Source organism: Aquarana catesbeiana, linkage group LG05 (genome assembly GCF_042186555.1).
Source record: "Aquarana catesbeiana isolate 2022-GZ linkage group LG05, ASM4218655v1, whole genome shotgun sequence".
NCBI classification, from domain to species: domain Eukaryota; kingdom Metazoa; phylum Chordata; class Amphibia; order Anura; family Ranidae; genus Aquarana; species Aquarana catesbeiana.
Genome location: NC_133328.1, coordinates 549,131,099 through 549,152,098, shown reverse-complemented (window position 1 = coordinate 549,152,098; position 21,000 = coordinate 549,131,099).

Sequence of the window (21,000 nt, the reverse complement as noted above, 5' to 3'; positions counted from 1 at the left end):
ATAAAAAATAACAATGTGAACCTATTGTTCACAGCACACCACAAATCATCAGAATAAGTCAGACTTATTCTAAAGATCTGTAGTGTGCTGTTGAATATTTCCACTGTTGTGCATGTTCTAATATCCAGCTGGTGGTTGCTGCAGCACCCTTAAGAGCCGCTTCAAGGAACATGTGCATTGGGATTATGAACTATTAAACCTATTGTTTGGACCTTGGTAACTGCAAAGTTGACTTGACCCACACTTTACAATCTATTTTGCCATTTTGCTTTTCTAAATGTTTTCTTGTTACTGTTTTCTGAGTGTAACATATACTTTATACTAGGCTCAATCAGTTTTGCAGTGCGAGTTGATGCAGTTCTGAGGCGATTTCAATGCGTTGTTCGCGCAATTTGAATACAGCTGCAACTCTCTCTCTCTCTCTTTTTCTCTCTCTCTCTCTCTTTCCTACCTATGGTCCAGCGAATGGAGAAAGTAGAGACTTGAAGAAAACCTACTGGAATCGTGTTATCTTACAACAGATAATTGTTTTGCATGTGGTTACCATTCAAGTTTATGGAGGTCAAAATGCGCACTGCACCTCACATGACCCTTTTTAAAATTGCATTGGAATCGTAATGCATATATGTGAATGGCCTCCATAGAAAGTAATTTCAATGCAATTGCATGCATTGTGGAACACATCAGAAATCACATCAGTATGAACCAGGGCTAAATCTTCTTAAGGCTGGGTTCACAGTGATACACCGGACCCTTACTGTGTCTTTTTGGATTAAGCAGGGTATGATAATAAATGTCTGTGAATTTTTTACTTGCTGTCTGGGCCCATTTTATAGATTTCCCTTCACTTCATATCCTGTATAGATAACATGAAGTAAGAGGAAAATTCTCAAAAGTAAGGTGAGGGAAGGAACAAGGAATACGTGTCAAGGGCAGTTAGAGAGCCTGACTCTAGTGGAGTCAGCAATAAAGAACGGGTAAACCTAGCACTTCTAAAGCAAGTTAGACGCAAACCAGTATATAGTAAATAAATAGGACACACATACACATTGACCCCTCCACCCTTTTTCATTTTCTGCACCCCTCCTCCACCACTTACCTCTGCTTCACCACTCACTTCTGCAGCCATCTTCCATGGCTCACCTTTGCATCCCTTCTCCCTTGCTCACCTCTGAACCTCTCCTCCACAATCCACTTTTACATCCCTCTTCCATGGGTCACCTCTGCACCCCTCATCCATAATTCTCCTCTGCACCCCTCATCCCAGCCTCTCCTCTGCACCCTTTGTCCACTACTTACTTCTGCACCCCTTGTCTACAGTATAGTTCTGCACCCCTCATCCATGACTGTTCTCTGCACCCCTCATCCATGACTCTCCTCTGCACCCTTCATCCATGACTCTCCTCTGCACCCCTCATCCATGATTCTCCTCTGCACCCCTTGTCCACTACTTACTTCTGCACCCCTTGTCCACAGTATAGCTCTGCACTCCTCATCTATGGCTCTCCTCTGCACCCCTTGTCCACAGTATAGCTCTGCACCCCTCATCCATGACTCTCCTCTGCACCCCTCATCCATGACTCTCCTCTGCACCCTTCATCCATGACTCTCCTCTGCACCCCTTGTCCACTACTTACTTCTGCACCCCTTGTCCACAGTATAGCTCTGCACTTCTCATCTATGGCATTCCTCTGCACCCCCTGTCCACTACTTACTTCTGCACCCCTTTTCCACAGTATAGCTCTGCACTCCTCATCCATGGCTCTCCTCTGCACTGCTCTTTAATTGCCCATTTCAACACCCCTCTACCAATGCTAACATCTTTGCACCATTCTACCACTAGTCACCTCTGCTCCACCACTCACCTCTGCACCTCTTTAAAATCCCTGAATGTATGTGATTCAATGTAGTGCATTGCCACATGTACATTTTTGCATGTTAATGTGTGTTGCATTAGACAGCTGATTCTAAGCAAATTCTTAAGTCCTATGAATATTTTTGATGTATTAACTTAGTAGGTAGAGCAGCCTGCAATGTAAGGATTTATTGGGTATGAATCCTGGCAACAAAACAATATAAATAAGGCTGGTTAAAATGGGATCCTCTCCTTAGAGGGGAGAGGATAGAGAAAGATCAGTAAACCATTTAAAGAGACGTGATAGGCACGGAATGCACACTTTGGATAAGCTAGTATATGCACGTTTAAATATAACTTTATAATAACCTCAAAATAATGATAAGAGATGCTGTAATAATGGAAGTGAATTATAGACTGAAATAGTTAGTAAATAGAGACATAGGGGGGGAAGAAGAGAGGGATGGGGGTAAAGCCTGCTGATATGTATTACAATGTTGAAATAAGAAAAGATATCGGATACATTTTTTTTCTGACTGTAAGGCTTACCCTATTTTATGATATTTTGTATTGGAAAAAATGAATAAAGAATAAATAATTAAAAATAAATAAGCAATATTGGTAATATTTTTAGTTAGCATTAAACTTGGAGCAAACCAATATACAGTATATAAAATTGCAATCTTTTTACCACAGGCTGTTCTATCTGCCTGTCCAGTCAGCACTGAAATTAAAGGCTCGTACACACTAGACGAAAACTGGACAAACATTTTCATCTGAGGAAAGATCATACGATTTTCTGATAGTGTTTACACAAATTTCCGACCTTCCAAACAAAAAAAATCCAAAGGGACAAACTCCAAAAATGTTCTTATTCGGGAACAGAACAATTTTTCGTTTAATGTATACCATTTTCAGATGAAAACGAAAACTGCACATGATCAGAAACAATAAACAACAAAAAAAAAAGTCTTTGTGGTACACAAATTTTCATACATTATTTCCTTCCTCGGTTCCAACTTTCTGTGAAACAACAAGGAAAATTAAAGGATCGTTCCCCGATTTTCCTATACTGTGTACCCCACTTAACACAGTCCTACCAGACAGCACAAGCAGGTGTATGACCTGATCAAAAGCTAGGTGACCTTCTTATCCCCACCCTGTGATTGAATGGTGAAGAAGCAGCAGCATACTGGGGAGATCATTTTCCTTCTGTCAACATATTTCTTTTTCAACACATGTGCATACATCATACCTAATTTGCTCCTAGTTTTTTTTACATTTTTTTCCAGTAAGAGTTCTACTGTACAAGTGATTACAAGATGTTGATTTTCAGACAAATTCACCATTTTGCATTGCTTTTACAAATACATGTTTAAATGAATGCATAACTTCTTTAGCCTGTGTTTTTGCATCTACTTAAAGATTATCTTTTAACTTAAAAATTATCTTTAAAGGACAATTGGAATTACAAATATATTGTAATCGGATAATTATATGTTGTAATGCATAATGGTATTATACTGTACAATATATTAATATCATTGTTTGCTTTTATTTTTCTCTGCATATACCTGTAGACCAACCTGGCCTGAAAATACGACAAGGTTTTGGACAAATGGTAATCCAAGAAGAATAATATGTAGAATGCAGATTTATTTTTTAAGACGCTTTATTGATTTTGTTTGGCAAAGTTGGACTATTATTTGTTGTACTTCCTTGTTTTATTTCCAGGAATATAAGTTTACTTGCATTTAATTGTACCCAGTGGGCAGAGAGATTATTTGAATTCTATATCAAACATGAATGGAATGTTGCTCTTCTTTGAAATGTCTGTGTATATTTTTCTTTGCAATTTTAAGACTAGCAAGCTTATTCATTTTGACAGTGCAAAGAGCAATGAGGATTCACACAATGAAGTAGCCCAGCCTAATCTATCAGAAATATTTTCTCCAGGGTTTAACTTGTAGGGTTGTATGGGGACAAATGCTTATAGAAATATGAGATCAGGGGCTGAACCATTTATGTGTACCTTGCACTAAAAAGCAAGGTCTGATCATCAGGCCTTCCTCCTCGATCTAAAACCTCATCTGAATACTGTAAAAATAAATAAAAAGAAGAAAAAAATGTTTTATATATATATATATATATATATATATATATATATATATATATATATATACACACACACTCAGTATCTCACAAAAGTGAATACACCCCTCACATTTTTGTAAATATTTTATTATATCTTTTCATGTGACAACACTGAAGAAATGACACTTTTCTACAATGTAAAGTAGTGAGTGTACAGCTTGTATAACAGTGTAAATTTGCTGTCCCCTAAAAATAACTCACACAGCCATTAAGGTCTAAACCGCTGGCAACAAAAGTGAGTGCACCCCTAAGTGAAAATGCCCAAATTGGGCCCAAAGTGTCAATATTTTGTGTGGCCACCATTATTTTCCAGCACTGCCTTAACCCTCTTGGGCATGAAGTTCACCAGAGCTTCACAGGTTGCCACTGGAGTCCTCTTCTACTCCTCTATGACGACATGACGGAGCTGAGGAATGTTAGAGACCTTGCGTTCACCCACCTCCAGTTTGAGGATGCCCAACAGATGCTCAATAGAGTTTTGATCTGGAGACATGTTTGGCCAGTCCATAACCTTTACCCTCAGCTACTACCAGCCACCGTAGTTATACTGCGGTAAGTTGGCTTGGCTGCGCGAATCGCCGTAGGGGTACATCGCGCGACAGAACTGATCAGTCTACAGGTCCAGGCAAAAGATTTCTGGCCTGGACCTGCTGATCGGTTCTGGCGAATGACTGACTGTCCTCTGCCTATAAAATGTAAACACAGGCAGAGGAAGTGATGTTATCTCCACTCATGGAGCTTTTTTCGGTTCCAGCGTGAGAGGAGAAGACATCCACAGTAAGTACACAAGCACTACACTGACACCAGTATGCGTAGGCACACTTTTAACCCCTTGATCGCTCCACTAGTTAACCCTTTCACTCCCTGTCACAGTGTCACCAAGTGCAGTTTTTAGATTTTTCACTTTTCACTGCACTGTCATTTGTGAAACTAAACAGCGTCAGGGCAGTTAGTGATAGTTAGTGGTAGGCTCAGGTAGGTTTAGGGTACCCCCCATATAGTCCCTATTAAAGGTTTAACCCCTTGAACCCCCCCCATTAACCCTTTCACTCCCTGTCACAGTGGCATTAGAATAGTGTACAGATCTTTTTTTCTGATCACTGTATTCATGTCACTTGTGACACTAAACAGCGTTAGGGCAGTCAGCGGTAGTCCCAGATAGGTTTAGGGTACCCGCCATATAGTCCCTAATAAAGGTTTAACCCCTTGATCCCCCCCAGTTAACCCTTTCACTCCCTGTCACTGTGTCGTTAGTACAGTGTACAGATCTCTTTTCTGATCACTGTATTAGTGTCACGGGTGACATCAGTTAGGTGTTAGGGTCAGTTGGGGTCAGCATCAATCCACCCAGCCCAGCCCATCCAAGTGCAGGATCAGTAGATCACTGTCACTTCCATAACACAGCACACAGCACTGAAGCATTTGCAGAGTCATGCCTGATCCCTGCTAGCACTAACAGTTAATTTTTTTTTAAGTAAATCAAGCAGTCGCTGACAACCAGGTGCTCTTTTACCTGTGAGTCGCACTAGCTGTACCTGTAAATTTAGTGGCCAAAATGTTCAAACAGCGGTACACTAGTGAAGAGGCCTACACGGTACTAAGCTTAAAAGATGAGAGTGAAGGGGAAGCCTCACTGTCAGAATTAGGCTCAGTATATGTACCTGTAGAGAGCAGCGGCACCCTGACAGATAGCTCTAATGATGGAGTAGTGGTCTCTGCTAAGGTCAGGGGTACCCGACCCCGAGGTGCAACAACCACATGGTTCTCGTATGCAGCAGAGAGCCAGTACTAGTGCCGCTTTACTTTCTGGTGAACTGGCAAGCACCAGCGGCCTAGTACATCCTGGTCGTAGACAAACCAGCACTGCAGTAACACTTGGTGATATGGCGAGTACCATAGGTGCAGTTCAAGCAGGTGCACTGGCTAGCACAAGTAGTGCCCCGCAGCCACCAAGAATTCGAACATAGGCCCGTAGAGCCCATAGTGCCCTTGCTGATGCGTTTTGCAAATCCGGATTGGCAGCCCACCACTTCTGCAGCACCTGTACTTCCCCCATTCACTAGCCAATCTGGAATTCAGGTGGAAACAGTGGATTTTACTTCCCTTGACTTTTACAAGCTGTTTTTCACAGAAGATCTGTACAGATCTATTGTGGACCAAAGCAATTTATATGCTGGTCAAATTTTTGGCCGCAAATCCAAATTTGACCCTTGTCAGAGAATTTGGCTGGAAACCTATAGCGGTTCCCGAATTTAAGACCTTTCTGGGCCTATCCCTCCTCATCTAAAAAGAGTGAGTTGCGGTCATATTGGTCCACTGACCCAATTCACCATATGTTCTCTGCTGCCATGACCAAGAGTCAATACGAGCAAATCTTACGGTTCATGCACTTCAATGACAATTTACTCTGTCGTTCACGGGGTGACCCTGATTATGAACGTCTCTATAAAATTCGGCCCCTCGTAAACCACTTCAACCAACAATTTGCATCCTTGTGTACGCTCCAACAAGCTGTCTGCATTGATGAGGCCCTGATTACGTTTTCTGGCCGTCTTACTTTCAAACAGTTTCTCTCCAGCAAGCATGCCAGATATGGGGTCAAAATGTATAAGTTCTGTGACAGGACCACAGGCTATGCATGTAGTTTCCGGATTTACGAGGGAAAAGATAGCAGCGTGGAGCCCGTGACTGCCCAGACTACATAGGGAGCAGCGGTAAGATTGTTTGGGACTTGGTGCCACCCTTTTTCAGAAAGGGGTACCATTTATATGTGGACAATTGGCACTTTTTAGTCACCTTTTTGATTCTGGAATTGGCACATGTGGCACCGTGCAATCTAATCGCCGGGGCTTCCCCCAACGGATAGTAAAATCCCGACTTAGACGGGGGGGGGAGAGCCTGCTTGAAGTGTAATAAATTGCTTGCAGTGAAGTGGAGGGACACATGTAATGTTTTCTGTGACAGACCTAGCCAGGAAAGAGACTTTTGGAAGGGACTGTATGCTAGCCTCTTGCCAATCGATCGGGGGCCCTTGCATTTGGGGGAACGGTGCTCTTTGTGAGCTGTATGCCTGGGGACCCTTGAGGTGGTATTACTGTGGATTCGGGTCCTGGTCCCCCAGGACACACAGACTCTGGGGACCCTGGATTTGCCATATTGGAATAGTGGCTGATTCATAATGCTGGGACAGATACTGTTAGGAGAGGCTGATGTAAATTCCAACACCTGTCTGTCTATTGTCTGCTAAAATGTGTATTGTAAATAAGTCTACTATGGGATCTAAGAGTCATTAGATCCCCATTGTTATTTGTGTTAATTAACTCTGCTATTGTGTGAAGAAGAGTCTATGTTGATTGTGATAATGTTGATTGGATTTTCTGAACTACAAGACGGCCAGTCTGGCCTAACGGTCATGTCTGAGTCATCTAGGCTGTCTAAAGGGATTAGTTAATTAGCTCATGTTAATTAGGTTAATTAGGTTACAGCTGTATTGTTAGAGTAATATGAGCAGGAGGTCTGCACCTCCACTTTGAGTGTATAAAAGCCTGTATTTTGCAATAAAAGAGATTCCTGGTTGAACTTACATACAGCCTGCCTGGTGTTTGTTCTGAGATATCACAACTGGACTAGAACGGTACAGAGCTGTAGTTCTAGTCCAGGAGCATCGGATGACCGAACAATCAGATGTTGCGATCTGCAATCTGATTCTATAGCTACAGAGGAGTGTCGGGAGAGTGGAACCGAGCGAGCAAGGGGCTCGTTACATTGGTTGGCAGCCGTGGGATTTGCTCTCCAGTTACTGGGACACTCCAAACCAGCCTGCAGGAGAGCCACGCTGAAAGACTTACTTGAGAGCCGTGGAGGGAATGGTGGGATCGTGCTTCCTTGCCGTGAACACATCCAAACCATCACCTGGATCCAAGGTAGCAGGATAGCAGGAGAGGAGAAATACCAGCCACCATGGATGAGGAATTCAGAAGGAGGTTGCAAGAGGAGATACAGCACAGAGGACCAGTATCAGAGCAGGTCCTGCTAGGATGGTTTGATTCTATCTGCTGTGAACTCTGGAAGGAAGCGCTAGCCCGTGAGCAGCGACACCAGGGAAAAGTTCTCACCTCCATCCATGTGAGGTACTGGTCGCAGTATGAAGTGCGAATGCTGTTTTTGGGGGAACAGCCGAACCAGGAGTGGACAGCCAAGTTAAGCAGGCTGATCCGGGCAGAAATGCGGTTGGACGAGAGTTACAGAGCCCTCCAGTGGTATGTAGCCCAAGTGTGCCCATGGACAGCGGATGACAGCCCCACGGAAGGCTTTGACTACGATGGCCTGGGATTGTTATACTGGAGGCTGTCCAGGGACCCTGACTTTGGAAGTGATCGGGAGTGGCGTTTGGAGGAAATAATGGAGCACAGAGAGCGGAGACTGAATGTCTCAGAAGTGCACTGGGTACTGGAAGATTTGGAGTTTCTGGCCGTTCAGGAATGGGAGTTGGAGATCGCCTACAAACAGCTGTTAGACTCTGCTCAGCAGCAGGGTGGTGCTCCCTTTGCCTGGGACTATCATGAAATACCAGTTGACAACTCTGAAATCCTGGCTGAAGAGTTGACAATGTGGCAGAGTAACGGTGTGCTTTGCCAACCTGCACCCGCAGCTATGGAGGCGGAGGTCTTATGGCTGATGCAGCAAGTGCTGACTGACCTTGATGAACCTGTGTCTGCATTGGATGATCTTGGATGGAGGAATGTGCCTGTCCAGCAGAATGCCAGAGAATCGGCAGTGGAAAATCTGAAGATTGCCGTCCCCAAACCTGAAGTGCTGACAACAGGGCAGAGCTCTGCTAACCTCTGCCCAGCACTGATAGCATCTTCTAGATTCCATGGACAGGAGATGGTGAACCTCCATCCCCAGACACCAGTTGCAGAGACAGGGGATTTGATAGACTTTTCTGCTGAGGAAGAACCATCGGGTGAGCCCCCAGCAGAAGAGTTGGGATTAGGGCCAAACTTCATTGTGCTCTGCTCAGCACCGATGGCATCTTCTGAGTTCCACGAACAGGAGATGGTGAACCTCTATCCACAGACACCAGTTATAGAGGTAGGGGATTTAATAGACTTTTCTGATGAGGAAGAACAACCTGATGAGCCTCCAGCAGAAGAGGAGCTGTTATTAGGGCCAAACTTCACTATGCTCTGCCCAGCACCAACAGAAGTATCTGTGAAGTCACAAGGAACTTCCCCAGCTGAAGCGCTGGCAACCGGACAGAGGGTCCAAGATCTCTGCCCTACACCTGCGGCGGTTCCGGAGGCTCAGGGTGAGAAGGAGGTGGTCACTTCCCAGCAGCAGATCAGGATACAGGGGGAGAAGGGAGAGGAGGTGTTCGTCGTCCCTCCCCAACAGTTAGCCGGAGCAGAGGGTGTGGGGTTTCCAGCAGAAGGGCTGGCAACTGGGCCGAGTACTGCTGGACTCTGCCCTCAACTAACAGAGGATGGATGTCCTGTGAAGGTGGATGGGACTTCAGTCTCCACCTGTATACCCCAGGGATGCTGGGCAGTCGACCCAGATCCCCAACAGCATGACGGAGTGAGCCCAGACACCCTGTCTTCTCTCCAGCGGCAGAAAGTACTCCAGGGAGAAGGGCCAGTCCAGGCCTCTCCCCAGCGGCAGATATGTTCTCTGAGAGAGGCAGAGGTTGGCTGGGTGAGTAATGCTTTGTTTGGAACAATTTGTTTGGGGTACTGTGTGGGTACAGGCATTAGAGGACTGGAACTACTGACTAACTTTGGAGTCAACCCGTTTGGGGTCTCCTCCTGTGTTAGTCTCCTGCCGAAAGGGGAGAAATGTGACAGACCTAGCCGGGAAAGAGACTTTTGGAGGGGACTGTATGCTAGCCTCTTGCCGATCGATGGGGGGCCCTTGCATTTGGGTGAACGGTGCTCTTTGTGAGCTGTATGCCTGGGGACCCTTGAGGTGGTATTACTGTGGATTCGGGTCCTGGTCCCCCAAGACACACAGACTCTGGGGACCCTGGATTTGCCATATTGGAATAGTGGCTGATTCATAATGCTGGGACAGATACTGTTAGGAGAGGCTGATGTAAATTCCAACACCTGTCTGTCTATTGTCTGCTAAAATGTGTATTGTAAATAAGTCTACTATGGGATCTAAGAGTCATTAGATCCCCATTGTTATTTGTGTTAATTAACTCTGCTATTGTGTGAAGAAGAGTCTATGTTGATTGTGATAATGTTGATTGGATTTTCTGAACTACAAGACGGCCAGTCTGCCCTAACGGTCATGTCTGAGTCATCTAGGCTGTCTAAAGGGATTAGTTAATTAGCTCATGTTAATTAGGTTAATTAGGTTACAGCTGTATTGTTAGAGTAATATGAGCAGGAGGTCTGCACCTCCACTTTGAGTGTATAAAAGCCTGTATTTTGCAATAAAAGAGATTCCCGGTTGAACTTACATACAGCCTGCCTGGTGTTTGTTCTGAGCTATCACAACTGGACTAGAACGGCACAGAGCTGTAGTTCTAGTCCCGGAGCATCGGATGACTGAACAACCAGATGTTGCGATCTGCAATCTGATTCTACAGAGGAGTGTCGGGAGAGTGGAACCGAGCGAGCAAGGGGCTCGTTACATTTTCATTCTGTCTTCCCTTCATGCAGACACTGTGCTGTGGCCCAACTTCCCAATGCAAATGCAGTGGGCCGGCTGCATGAGAGGCATTTTCCGGATGTCCTCCGTGCAGGAACGGCACCAGCATAAGGCATCCCAGGCAGCCGCCTGATGGCGCTAGGGGAGGGGGAGCGCCAAAGCCAGGGGTTCCCTACGAGATGCTTATCCTAGCAGTGGCGGCTGGCCCTGCTCGCACCTGTACCCAGTTCAGCATACTGACAAGTGGCGCAGCACAGCCACGGCTAGGCCCTGTTAACTTCACCCACTTTCCTCTCCTGACTCATGTCTCAGTGCTGCTACTGCATTCCTCCTCCTCCAAGAGACACCCTCGGCTGGAAGACACCACCCCGCCCCCTTCAGTCCTTGAGGTGAGGATCACTAGTTCAGCTGCAGTAGTAGAAATAGGGTCAGAAACCCCTCCAGTTCAGCAGCACACACAGACCTGGAGAGAGTTTGAGATGAAAGGGAGCCTGGGGAGGAGCCTGGAGCCGAGTGAGATGAGCATGAGGAGCCTGGAGCTGAGTGGGATGAAGGGGAGGAGCTTGGAGCCAAGTGAGACAAGGGGGGCCAAAGCCAGCAGAGGGCCCAGGAGGAGTGCGAGTGGCACAGGTAATACAACATGTGATCTCACCATACCATCTCTGTGGAAGGTAGCACAAGTAAACTGCTTCTAGCTTTAAGATGTCGGAATCTGGCTGTGAATAATTATTGTACCAGTCCTGCCCTTGTGCCATGCCCACACTCTCTGGCCAACCATCTCTTGTGCCATGCCCACAGTCTGTGCCCATCTCTTGTGCCATGTATGCAGTCTCTGCCCATCTCTTGTGCCATGTATGCAGTCTCTGCCCATCTCTTGGACCATGTATGCAATCTCTGCCCATCTCTTGCGCCATGCCCGAAGTCTCTGCCCATTTCTTATGTCATGCTCGCAATCTCTACCCATCTTTTGTGCTATGCCCGCAGTCTCTGCCCATCTCTTGTGCCATGCCCACAGTCTCTGCCCATCTTTTGTGCCATGTATGCAGTCTCTGCCCATCTCTTGTGCCATGCCCACAGTCTCAGCCCATCTTTTGTGCCATGTATGCTGTCTCTGCCCATCTCTTGTGCCATGCCCGCAGTCTATGCCCATTTCTTGCGCCATGTATGCAGTCTCTGCCTATCTCTTGTTCCATGCCTGCAGTCTCTGCCCATCTCTTGTGCAATGCCCGCAGTCTCTGCCCATCTCTTGCGCTGTGTATGCACTCTCTGCCCATCTCTTGCACTGTGCCCACAATCTCTGCTCATCTCTAGTGCCATTCCTGCAGTCGCTGCCCATCTCTTGCACCATGTATGCAGTCTTTGGCCATCTCTTGCACCATGCCCGCAGTCTATGCCCATCTCTTGTGCCATGTATGCAGTCTCTCCCCATCTCTTGCACCATGCCCACAGTCCCTGCCCATCTTTTGTGCCATGTCTGCAGTCTCTGCCCATCTCTTGTGCCCTGCCCACAGTCTTTGCCCATCCCTTGCGCCATGCCCGCAGTCTCTGCCCATCGTTTGTGCCATGCCCGCAATCTCTGCCCATCTCTTGTGCTATGTCCACAGTCTCTGCCCATCTTTTTGTGCCTGTATGCAGTCTTTGCTCATGTCTTGCACCATACCCACAATCTCTGCCCATCTTTTGTGCCATGTATGCAGTCTCTGCCCACCTCTTGTTCCATGCTCACAGTCTCTGCCCATCTTTTGTGCCATGTGTGCAGTCTCTGCCCATCTCTTCTGCCATGCCCACAGTCTCTACCCATCTCTTCTGCAATGCCCGCAGTCTCTGTCCGTCTCTTGCACCATGCCTGCAGCCTCTGCCCATTTCTTGTGTCATGCTCGCAGTCTCTACCCATCTTTTATGCCATGTATGCAGTCTCTGCCCATCTCTTGCGCAATGCCCACAGTTTCTGCCCATCTCTTGTGCAATACCCACAATCTCTACCAATCTCTTGTGCCACGTCATGTGTCTCTGCCCATCTCTTGGGCCATGCCTGCAGTCTCTGACCATCTCTTGTGCCATGCCCACAGTCTCTTCCATGCCCGCGGTGTGTGGCCATCTCTTGTGCCACGTATGTGGTCTCTGCCCATCTCTTGCACCATGCCCGTAGTCTATGCCCATCTCTTGTGCCATATATGCAGTCTCTGCCAATGTCTTGCACCATGCCCGCACTTTCTGCCCATCTCTTGTGCCATGCCCACAGTCTCTGCCCATCTCTTGTGCCATGCCCACAGTCCATGGCCATCTCTTGTGCCATGCCCACAGTCTGTGGCCATCTATTGTGCCATGCCTGCAGTCTCTGACCATCTTTTGTGCCATGCCCACAGTCTGTGGCCATCTCTTGTGCCATGCCCACAGTCTGTCACCATCTCTTGTGCCATGTATGCAGTCTCTGCCCATCTCTTGTGCAATGCCCGCTGTCTCTGCTCATCTCTTGCGCCATATATGCAGTCTCTGCCCATGTCTTGCGCCATGCCCGCACTCTCTGCCCATCTCTTGTGCCATGCCCATAGTCTCTGCCCATCTCTTGTGCCATGCCCTCAATCTTTACTCATCTCTTGCGCCATGTATGCAGTCTCTGCCCATCTCTTGTGCCATGACCGCAATCTATGCCCATCTCTTGTGCAATGCCCACAGTCTCTGACCATCTTTTGTGCAATGTGGGGTGGTGGTTTGCATTGTGGAGTGGAGGGGGGTGGCAGAAGGATGGTTGGGGGGTACACCTAAATGCACCTTCGCCTAAGTAGACAAAAATCCTTGCAAGGGCCCTGCCTCCGTGGTACCTCTACCCAAAGATCACATGTCACGTCTGTAGAAAACATGAATATAGGTGTGACACCCGCTATTATTGTCCCTCCTGTCTTGAACAACCTGGTCTCTGCATTGGTGACTGTTTCCATCGCTACCACACTCGAGTTGAGTATTAGAATAGGGTACAGCTCGGCACAGTTGTACCCTCGGCAGACTTTCACACAGGGTCTCGAAAGACGATAGATGGCCATGGCATTTTGAAAGACCCGAACCTGGAACCTTTACAGTTACAAAAAAAGCGTAAAAAATTAAAATTAAAAAAATGTAAATAAAAAAGCCAAAAATAGTTGTTTTATTGTTCTTCTCTCTCTATTGTTCTCTCTTTCTTGCTCTGCTATTATTTTACTATATTTTATGCTTAACTGTAATGTTTTATTGTTAAGCCCCGTACACACGATCGCACTTTCCACCAACAAAACCGTGGAATTTTGTCCGAAGGGTGTTGGCTCAAACTTGTCTTGCATACACACAGTTACACAAGTGGTGGCCAACAATTACGAACGTAGTGATGTACTAGACGTACTATGTGGTTTTTCAGCTCTTTAGCGCCACCCTTTGGGCTCCTTCTGCTAATTTTGTGTTAGTAGAAGTTTGGTGAGTGTTGATTTGCCATGTTGCGGAATCGGAGGAAATAACGTGTTATTTATTATTGGCCTTGGAGTTTTTGCTTTGAGGCTATTTTTTTGGTTGAATAATGATTTGATTTGGTATATTTTCTATATTTTTGGATGCATAGAATGCACTTTTTGGTTACGTTCTATTGGCAGATTGCATGTCTATTTTTTTTTAAATGCACAATAAAAAAATAGTGTAGAATAATACTTGGCTATGTGTTTTACTTCAAATGACAGTTTGGGAGTAGGCAGTTACATTTTAAAAAATACAATGTAAAATTGACAAGGGACACCAACATAGGGGATAATGGTGTTGTGGTAACTTGCCCAGATAGAAAAAAAAAAGCCTTTTTAAAATTCGTTTGCAATAATTCCATCAGTATCACCAGCAAAGCAGCTTCATTATTATCCCATTAAAGAAGAAGAGAATTGTGCACTGCATTTGGAGATTTCATAAATTGTAATGTCACGAATGTTATTTCTCCATTACAAATGCTAGTTTACAAGACCGACCACTTCTGCTTCCGAGCATGCGTGTTTGTACTTTGGACTTTTCTCCGACGGACTTGTGTACACACGATCGGAAAATCCGACAACAGACATTTGTTGGCGGAAAATTTGAAAACATGCTAGCCAACATTTGTTGGCGGAAAGTCCGACAACAATTGTCTGTTGGAGCATACACACAGTCGGATTTTCCGCCAACAGCCTGACATCCAATATTTCCCGTCGGAAAGTCCTATCGTGTGTACGGGGCTTTACTGTGTTTTATCGTGCTTGCTTTGCAGGTATGTCATTCTACTGTTATACTGCACTGTTACTGTGTTTTATTGTTAACCATTATTTGCTTTGCAGGTACGCCATTCAGCTGCAGCACGGGTTTATTTATTTTTGACAGCAACAGGGTTTGCTCTCACAATACGTAAATCCATAACTCCAGCGCTGTAGGAGGTGACTTCACCACCACAGTTAAAAAAAAAAGAGTATACATGCCGAAGCATGGGGGCAGGGGTGGACATTAGGGGCGGATTGCCCCTATGCTTCGGCATATATTTTTTGACTCTTTTTTTGGCACAGATTGCAATAAAAAAAAGGTGTTTTATTGAGTTAATGTTTTATTGATACTGTGATTTACTGTTACCATTGTTTGCTTTTCAGGATCGCCCCTATGCTTCGGCATATATTTTTATCTACTTTTCTCGACAGAGATTTCTTCATCCATGGGCTGAACGGAAAAAAAGAACAGTGCATGTCTGACCATCATTAGAAGTGGGTGGATGCAGGGCGGTATTCTAATAGACCAGAACGGCTCCAATCATCTCCATGGCCTAAGAAACCGTAAAAGCTATGAGCATTTCATGACTTCGGTTTTGCCGGATATAAACAGTGCCATTGGGAAAACATCTTATCACACCGATTTTGGTGTGGTCAGATGCTTTAGGGGCTGAGGAGAGATATAGAGTCTAATAGACCCCAAATTTTTCAAAAAAGTTTACCTGTCACTACCTATTGCTGTCATAGGGGATATTTACATTCCCTGTGATAATAATAAAAATGATTAAAAAAATAAATTAAAAAATTAAAGGGACAGTGTAAAAATAAAAGAAACCGCAAAATGAAGAATTAAAAAAAAAAAAAAATTTAAGCACCCCTGTCTCCCCATGCACAAAGACAAACACAAGCATCAGTCTTGTGTAAACGGCAATTTTACCATGCATGTGAGGCATCACCGCGAACGTCAGATCGAGGGCAGTAGACCTCCTCTGTAAATCTAAAGTGGTAACCTGTAAAGGCATTTAAAAATGTATATAGTTTGTCACCGCTGAACGAGTGTGCGTAATTTTAAAGCATGTCGTGTTTGGTATCTATGTATTTGGCATAAGATCATCTTTTATATTTCACCAAACATTTGGGCACTATAGTGTGTTTTTGTGCATTAAAATTCAAAAGTGTTTTTTTCCAAAAAAATTGAGTTTGAAAAATCGCCGCGCAAATACTTTGTGAAAACAAAAATTGCAACACCCACCATTTTAATCTGTAGGGCCTCTGCTTTAAAAAATATATAATGTTTGGGGGTTCAAAGTAATTTTTGAGCAAAACCAAAACATTTTTTTTCACGTAAACAAAAAGTGTCAGAAAGGACTTGGTGGTTCAAATGGTTAGAAGAGTGGGTGATGTGTGGCATAATCTTCTAATGTTAGGCATAAAATGCCAGGACAGTTCAACCCCCCCCCAAAATGACCCATTTTTGGAAAATGGAAGACACCCCAAGCTATTTGCTGAGAGGCATGTTGAGTCTATGGAATATTTTATACTTTGCCATAAGTTTCAGGAAAATTAAAAACATTTTTTTTTTTTACACAAAGTTGTCACTAAATGATATATTGCTCGCACATGGCATTGGTATATGTGAAATTATACCCCAAAATACATTCTGCTGCTTCTCCTAAGTACTGGGATACCACATGTGTGAGAATTTTTGGGAGCCTAGCCGCGTACAGGACCCCGAAAACCAAGCACCACCTTTGGGCTTTCTAAGGGCATAAAATGGTGATTTCACTTCCTCACTACTTATCACAGTTTCAGAGGTCATGAAATGCCACAATAGCACAAAACTCCCCCAAATGACCCCATTTTGGAAAGTAGACACTTCAAGCTATTTGCTGAGAGGCATGTTTAGAATTTTGCAGATCTCGCTTTTTGTCACAAAGTTTTGAAAATTGACACCGCTGCGGGTGTCAATAGAAAATTAATGACACCCCCAGATCGGTTCGAACTGTCAATTGGTGCAAAAATTGGATTGCATGGGTATTCCAGTGTGGACCAAAAAAAAGGTCCTGCACTATTTTGGTGCGAATGCGATGCGATTTCAGCCATACAGTTTGTGTGACTGAAATTTGCATCGCATAAACATCTCATGTGATCTGCACAGCAATGCGGTGCGAATGACATGCGGTGCCTGCCATCGCATATGTGTGAACCAACACTTAATATCACTTTAAAGAGTGCATTCAGCAAATCATTATTATTTTTTTTCAATGAAGTGTCAAATAGCATTAAAGCCAAAAAAGAGTTCTAACCCTTCGCTAATGAATCAAAAAAAAAAAAAAAAAAAAAAAAAAACAGTTTTTGCTGGACACACACTTTAAACTAAAATGTAATCCTTGGAACCCCTAATTCTAAAATAAACCCTAACACAAATACTAAATTTACTGACCCTGACTCCAACCTAACTCCTAATGTAATGTCCAGGACTGAGCTGACTTACCCTTCTAGTGGCGGTGCCTTCAAATGTCACTGTTTTTCTGCTCCTGGACTACTGCAGGTGTTCCACACTACCAAACACACTTTTACACACTTTATAGAACCTTACATAACCTAGAAACTAGCGATACTCAAATGAGTTTTTTGTGAGTTGACTTTTACATACGTATTGCCACAAAAGTCTGATCTAGTGAGAATAAAATAGAATGTGGTAAGTAAACCTAGTAAACCTAGACTATATGACAAAACCTTTTGTGAATTGAAAATACGGTAAGACCCCTTTCACACTGGGGCGGTTTGCAGGCGTTATTGCGCTAAAAATACCGCCTGCAAACCGACCCAAAACAGCCTCTACTGTTTGTTCAGTGTGAAAGCATAAGGGCTTTCACACTGAAGCGGTGCGCTGGCAGGAGAAGAAAAAAACTCCTGCAAGACGCATCTTTGGAGCGGTGAAGGAGCGGTGTATTCACAGCTCCTAAACTGCTTCTGCCCATTGAAATCAATGGGGCAGCGCGGCTTTACCGCGGCAATACCTCGGCTATAGCCGCGCTATGCGGTGGCTATTAACCCTTTTTCGGCCGCTAGCTGTGCGGTTTTAACCGACGGTAAAGCAGCGCTAAAAATAGCGCTGTTTTACCACCGACGCCCCCCACCGCACCGGTGTGAAAGGGGCCTAACACTTTAGGATTCATTTGCTAAAACTGGAGAGTGCAAAATCTGGTGCAGTTGTGCATGGTAGCCAATCGGTTTCTAATTTCAGCTTGTTCAATTAAGCTTTGACAAAAAGAAAAAAACTGGAAGCTGATTGGTTTCTATGCAGAGTATAGAAACCATATATAAAATCATACATTTTTAATATACAGCATATTTTAAAAACTTCATAAACCATGTATGCATCTTTGTGGTTAAAAGCAATTATATAGTTGTGCTTATAGGATTATAACATACATGTTGGTGCTGAGGAATGTCCCATGCAATTAATGCACTAATATACTGTATTATCATTTATACAGTTATTTGCTTAAAGCGGGGTTCCACCCAAATTTTGAACAATATCTCTTCCTTGCTTAGATGCTGACATGCCGTTTAAAAAAAATTTAAATCGCAGTAATTACCTTTTATTTTTCTATTCTTCTTTGCACTTCCTAGTTCTCCTCCCGTGGGAGTAGGCGTGTTTCTGCTTCTCCCAGACTCCGCACAGTCTCCTGGGAGCTAGTCTCAGGCTTCCCAGGATGCCACTGAGCATGTGCGGGAACGAGCAGTGAATGCTGGGAGCACAGCATTCACCGCATCCAGGAAATAAATGCTTGTGGGCTTCAAATGCCCACAATGAAGATGGAAACCGCCTGCAGTGAATAATATAAGTTATTCTTTCCGACGAAATCTGATACAGGTGGACATATTACACACAATATGTGAGTATGTAATGCTGAGAAGAAAAGTTTGTGAATGAACTCAAAAAAAAAAAAAAAAAAATAGATAGGTGGACCCCCGCTTTAACCTCCCTGGCAGTATTCCCGAGTCTGGCTCGGGGTGGAATTTCAGAACCAAAAGCGGTAACCTCGAGCCAGACTCGGGATCTCATCGCAGGATCCAGGAACAGCTTACTTACCTTGTCCCCTGGATCCTGCGATGTCTCCCTGCAGTGTGAGCGGCTCGTCCTCCGCTCGATTCATCACAGAGCCAATCTCCATTCCCTGCGAGCGTTGCACACACTATACATACAGTACACTGTAATCTTACAGATTACATTACTGTATGAAATCATTTCACCTCCCTTTTGTGGTTTCTCCAGTGCCCTGCATGCAGTTTTATATTATAAAAACTGTTCTTTCTGCCTGGAAACTGGAGATTGTCCATAGCAACCAAACCCTCCCTTTACATCAAAAGTGGTTTTAGACCAGCTAGAAAACAGCAATAATAAATTAGAATCACTCGCAGAATTGAGCGATAGTGATTTATGGGGAGATCCATCATTAAACACTGAAAAGTAATGACAGCGACAATTCTGCAACTGAGCAAATTTCAGTGTTTTTGATTTGATTACATTATTGAATAATTTTTATTATTATTATATTATTTGTTATAATTATTTATAGTTATTTATTATATTATAATTTATGATTTCGTTTTTCAAACTTTATCATATTCGGGATGACTACTAGACTCTGGTTTGGACAGATTTAAGTGTGTTATTCCTAAGAATTATAGGCCTACGCCAAATTTCCATGCAAAATAATTGTACCGCTTTCAGCATCAAAAATCTGAAGTAATCATACTGCCAGGGAGGCTAAAGGCAAAGTTCACCTTTTTTTTCCCCTAAATTCCAGCGCCCCTATGTACCAATATAGCATTAATGTAATTATTTTGCAAAAATAACAGTTTCCATTAATTCTACACACGCTTACCTCACTGTCTTCATAGCTGTTTAAACACACTGCTCGATTACTTCTGCCTTACTTCCTGAACAGACTTCAGGTCATGACACAGGAAGGAGTTGACCAGCTGAGGGTAGATAATGCAGGGTGTGTGCTAATCAGATCAGCTGCTTAACTCCTTCCTAGACATGTGCATTCGTTTTTGTCCGAATGCATTTTTGTCCGAATTTCGGGTATTTTCGTTATCGCTTTAACAAACGATAACGAACGTGCAGAATCCGAAAACCGAAAGATCTGACATAAACAAATGCTTTATTTTCGATTTCGTTGCGACAACAGTTCGATATAGATAGGAGATTCGACATGACGCTGACAATAGCGATCTGTGTCCATCGAACCTGTGGTTGAATGTGCCTAACCTTAGCTCTATTAGTCCAAAATTATTCTACATAGAGAAAAAATATTTGACATGAAGATTTGACGAAGCAGTCACCGCGAGTGGACATTTATGGTCAAATGCTCCGCCCATAGGCTATAGAAGAATTCTAATGTTGGTTGACTAGTAATAATAATTAATAAATATAATTATTACTAGTGTCATACAACATTAGAATTCTACTATAGCTTGTAGGCGGGACATTCAACCGGAAATGTACGATTGCGGCGGCGTACAGTTTAGCTGCTCCGTCGAATCTTCTTAGAACATTCGACAGACACCATAAGCCTTCAATGACAGATTCGACCTTAATTATATCGGATTTTTGGACGAATGCATTTTTTTTTAATGAAACAAATAAAAAAACCAAAACTAAATTCCGAAACAAAATATTTCAGTGTGCACATGTCTACTCCTTCCCGTGTCATGATCTAAAGTCTGTCCAGGAAGTAAGGCAGAAGAAATAGAGCAGTGTGTTTAAACAGCCATGAAGAGAGTGAGGTAGGCCTGTGTAAAATTCATGGAAAGCTGTTTTATTTTTGCAAAATAAGTACATTAATGCTATATTGGTACATATAATTTGGAAATTAGAAAAAAATAAAAAAGGTGAACAAAGGTGAACTTAGCCTTTAAGTGCTATCATCTTTCTTTAGATGATTGCTGTAATGTTTTAATGCATCCTGATAAAGCTAATTTTGACGAAACGCATCGACACACGAGGACCTCCTAATCAGCATTGTCCTCTGTAAAGCATGTCAACATTTATTGCTGTATGAACATATACAGTTAATC